Below are 4,815 nucleotides of genomic sequence, written 5' to 3'. Positions count from 1 at the left end.
GACCCACTCGTGTGAACTGCTGTTCAGACACAAATCACTCAAAAACCCTAGAAATTAAAGCTAAACCTCAATTTCTTCGTTCACAAGCTGGATTAGCACTAAACTAACATAAACACACTCTCCAATCACAATTACACACGTAAAAATGATTTCTTTTTGCTAAAAATTACTCTAAACTCAAAAACCCAAACAAATAAACTCTTTAATCACCAAAAATCACTAGGATGATGTTGAAATCACAACCAAAGCTCTGATACCAATGATGAAACATGACTAGGAACTTAGAAATCAACAGATTTAACTCACACAATGACAGAATAAGTGAATCAAACCCTATAGTGAATAGGTTAAGCTTTTTGGGATTAATTTAGTCAAACCACAACTAAATCAAGTGTGATTAGATTAACACCTAGAGCTATTATTCACCACCTGGGTGATTTGGGCTGAGAGAGAATCAGAAGAGCTCACCAGATCTGAGTGTGTGTAACAAATGAGAGGCTTAACCTAAAATGAAGAACATAAGACTTTATATACCCCTACTGTTGACTCACCCGTACGAGTCATCCATCACACGTACGAGTTGGCTTCATCAGCCGTACGGGTGATCACTCACTCGTGTCTTCTCATTTAGGTTGTAATTGTGACTTAGCTCAGCATCAACCGTGCGTATGAGCCTGTCAGCCGTACAAGTGAGGCTTCACTCATACGTCTGACTAAGTCTAACATAGTCTAACATCCAAATCTCGTTCCTGCAGTTCCTGTAATTACATACAAACACAGATAGGATAATAACGAGCGATCATGGTGGCCTGTAAACTATTGTACCTGCAATGGACGTGGGTAGATGTCTAGGAACTTGCATAAAATGCATCAACACAACATTAAGGGTAAAAAGTCTAGATGAGCATATTTCCTTAATTTGATATCAAAACTATCTTTTACTTTCATAAACTTAAAATACCAAAAATATTGTCTTTTAATCTTATTCATCACTTGATTCGCCCATCGTAAAATGGCAAACCAAAATATCTTGTAATTGTAATTTTATTAGTTAATCACAATTTAGTTTATAATCCTAATTTGACTTAGATATTGTCTTTGGAACGATACACGGATTTTACCATTTACTATACTACTACACGATCGGGTACACTGCCCGTTAGTGTGTAGCAATCTTTAATCGGTATTTTTCCATACTATTTCATACAACAATTCATATACCACGTTTTGCACATCAAGTTTTTAGCGCCGCTGCCGGGGACAGTTTTGTGTCAAAATATAATTATTAACTAATTTGTGATTAAGTAGTTTCTTAATTCTTTTTAAATTATTAATAGTCTTTGATTTTTAGACTTATAGAATCGGTGCGTTTAATAGTTTTGTTAGTTGTGTGATTGACAGATTTTAGGTTGCATATGCCACATACCCGAAGTTCAGATTCTCCATTACTTACACCGCTTATAGAACCTGATAGAAAGCTTGGAAGAATTCCAAAAGAAGTACTTGAACTTTTTGAATCTTCATCAAAGTAAGAAACTTTTGATTCAGAATCAAGTACAACCAAGCCAAGATATTCGGAATTTGGTGAACCCGTTCATCCTCCAAATTTTGAAATGGAAAGAGAGGAAAGACCGGTGGTACCAAGATAATCAATGGCGGCAAAGATGAAGGCAACCCGAACCAGATAAGGAAGTGCAATTAGTTAGACACCTGGTGAGGTAAAATTTGAAATAAAAGGACATATTCTCCAAATGATTAACAACAGATGTCAATTTGGTGGTGGTTCGAATGAAGATGCAAACGAACATATTCGTCTTTTTAAGAGATATGTCTTCTATTCAAACTTTAACCGGACACTGATCAAGCCATATTTTTAAGACTTTTCTCATGGACACTCCACGGGGAAGCACGTAGTTGGTTAGATTCATTGCCCGAGGCTACGATAGAAACTTGGGATGGTATGTTGGAAAAATTTCTTAAGAAATATTTTCCAGCTTCTAAGTCCGCGAGACTCCAACAAGAAATTACCCAATTTTGTCAAAAGCTGATGGAAACCTTGTATGAAGCATGGAATCGATTTTCCAAAATGCTAAGATGTTGTCCAAACCATGGTTTGGATACCTTCCAAAAAGTCCAAATCTTTTACAAGGGTTGTGATGTTGCAACCCGGATTTCTATTGATCAAGCGGCTGGAGGTTCACTCATGGACAAAACCGAGCAAGAAGCTTATGAGATAATCGAGAAGTAAGCCGATTATTCTCATGAGTGGCATCAAGAAAGACCAATTACTCGTCATGCCCAAGTCCAAAGCGCCGGTGCTTATGATGACATTAGTTCCCTAAGTGTGAAAATAGACGGTGTTGCTCGAAATATGTACAAGATCACCAAGAAAATTCATAGTATGAAGGTGGGTTGTGAATACTGTGGTGGTCTCCATTTAGGAAAAGATTGTGATGCCGGTTTAACAATGGCTCAGAAAGAAGAAGTGGCTTTCATAAGCCAAAGAAATAATAATCAATTTCAAGGAAGAGCCCAGTTTAACTGAAACTTCAACAACCCATACAACCCTCAAGGTCAAAATTCCAATTACCAACAAGGGTCAAGTAGTGGGTTCCAACAACAAACTCCGGGTTTTTATCAAAAACCCAACAGGAAGAGAAAAAGTCAAATTTGGAGAGTATGTTGGAAAAGTTGATTGCATCACAAACTCAGCTTGTTACAAACATAAACCAAACGAACGAGAAAAATGAACATCAGTTTAGAAACCAACAAGCCTCAATTCAGAATTTGGAGAAGCAAATGAATGGTTTAGCTAGTTTACTTAGTGAAAGAAAACCAGAGAGTTTACCGGGCGATACTAATAAGAACCCCCGAAATGAGCACGCCAATGTTATTACCACACAGAGTGGTCGAGCATACGAAGCTCCAAGAATGCCCGAAGATTCTGATTTCAGTGTTCCATTGAACAAAAATGATGAACCGGTTAAGGAACAGGAACAAGTGGCTGAGAAGGAAGAACGGGAGAAACCCGTAGTGAAGCCATATCAACCACCGCTCCCATACCCAAGGAAGCAACAACAAGAAAGGCTAGAAGCCAAAAGGTCAAAATTTCTAGATATGTTTAAACAAATTAACATAAATATGCCTTTTATTGATGTAATTTCAGGTATGCCAAAGTATGCTAAGTTCTTAAAAGACTTACTTACTAATCGAAAGAAAATGGAGGAACTTTCATCCGTCATCATGAATGCTAATTGTTCAGCAATTTTGATGAACAAGATACCAAAAAAGTTAGCGGATCCTGGGAGTTTTACCATACCATGTCTCCTAGGAAATTTGGAATGCATTAAAGCATTAGCGGATTTAGGGGCTAGCATAAATTTAATGCCTTATTCATTGTATGTTAAGCTAGACCCCGGGGTACTAAAACCAACCCGAATGGCAATTCAACTAGCGGACCGCTCCATTAAATTCCCTCGTGGAATTTTAGAGAATATGTTAGTGAAAGTGGGTACCCTAGTATTTTCGGCCGATTTTGTAATTTTGGACATGGAGGAGGACACACGTGTGCCTCTTATATTGGGTCGACCTTTCCTCAATACCGCTAGAGCTATGATAGATGTTCATGGGTAGAAATTGACCTTTAGCATTGATGATATTAAGGTTACCTTTTCCGTTGACCATGCCTTGCAATACCCCGAGTCTACTGTTGATAAATGTTATTATTTGCAAACCGTAGACACATATTCAGAGTTGTTGCAGGAATTTCCAGAATTGCAAGGTTCAGGAGAATGCATTTTGGCAGAAGGTGATGAAGAGAACATGGTGGAAGAAGTGGAGATGTTGACCACCTTGATGGCTAACGGTTATGAGCCAAATGATGAAGAATACAGAAAGTTGGATTTAGAAAATGAGTACCGATGTAAAACATCGATTGAAGAACCTCCCATTTTGGAACTAAAGTCACTTCCAAGTCACTTGGAATATGCTTACCTTCAAGAGGATTCTACTCTCTCGGTTATCATTTCATCCGAACTCTCTGTAAGTGAGAAGTCTAAACTTGTTTCTATGTTAAAAGCACATAAATCGGCTCTAGCATGGAAAATTCATGACATCAAGGGTATAAGTCCCTCTTATTGTACACATAAGATATTAATTGAAGATAACTATAAGCCATGTGTACAAAGACAAAGGTGACTGAACCCTTGATGTGCGTAGAGGTGTAGTACGAAATAGTTATATTTTTATTGCGAAATACTATTAAATACGATACAATTTTACACAAGTTATTTATTTATTTATAGAGTGGAAATACCTAAACCTTTCTACAACACTTATAGGCAGTGTACCTAATCGTACATTAGTGTAGTTTTTAGTAAGTCCGGTTCGTTCCACAGGGAGCTAGCCAAGTTTAACGCTATATTTTTAAAACAATATTTGTAAATATATATATATATATATATATATATATATATATATATATATATATATATATATATATATATATATATGTATATATATATATAAGTAGTAGTATTATTATTATAAAAGGGGGTTTTTACCGTTTAATGACCGGTTTGTCGATTTTAAAACTTTAGTCGCAGTTAAAACCTAATGTAAAATATTAAAAATAAAAATAACTTAATTTAAAGCGTAAAGTAAATAACGATAATTAAAGTGCGATAATTTAAAGTGCGATAAATAAAATGACGATAAATAAAAGTGCGATAATTAAAAAGTACGATAATTAAAATGACAGTAAATAAAATTGCGATGAAATATGAAATAAAAGAATTATGCTTATTTAAACTTCCG

At 36.0% G+C, this 4,815-nt stretch overlaps 1 non-coding gene across 1 annotated transcript; it reads right to left on the bottom strand.

Annotated features, from left to right (window-relative positions):
* Positions 1–2,008: 2,008 nt before the first annotated feature.
* Positions 2,009–2,115, bottom strand: LOC139903170 (small nucleolar RNA R71). Its single transcript, XR_011778012.1, has one exon. It is a non-coding gene; the product is annotated as a small nucleolar RNA R71 (small nucleolar RNA).
* Between the last annotated feature and the right edge of the window lie 2,700 nt (positions 2,116–4,815).

The sequence above is a fragment of the Rutidosis leptorrhynchoides genome, chromosome 3, assembly GCF_046630445.1.
Source record: "Rutidosis leptorrhynchoides isolate AG116_Rl617_1_P2 chromosome 3, CSIRO_AGI_Rlap_v1, whole genome shotgun sequence".
NCBI classification, from domain to species: domain Eukaryota; kingdom Viridiplantae; phylum Streptophyta; class Magnoliopsida; order Asterales; family Asteraceae; genus Rutidosis; species Rutidosis leptorrhynchoides.
This window is presented reverse-complemented; position numbering and strand designations above follow the sequence as displayed.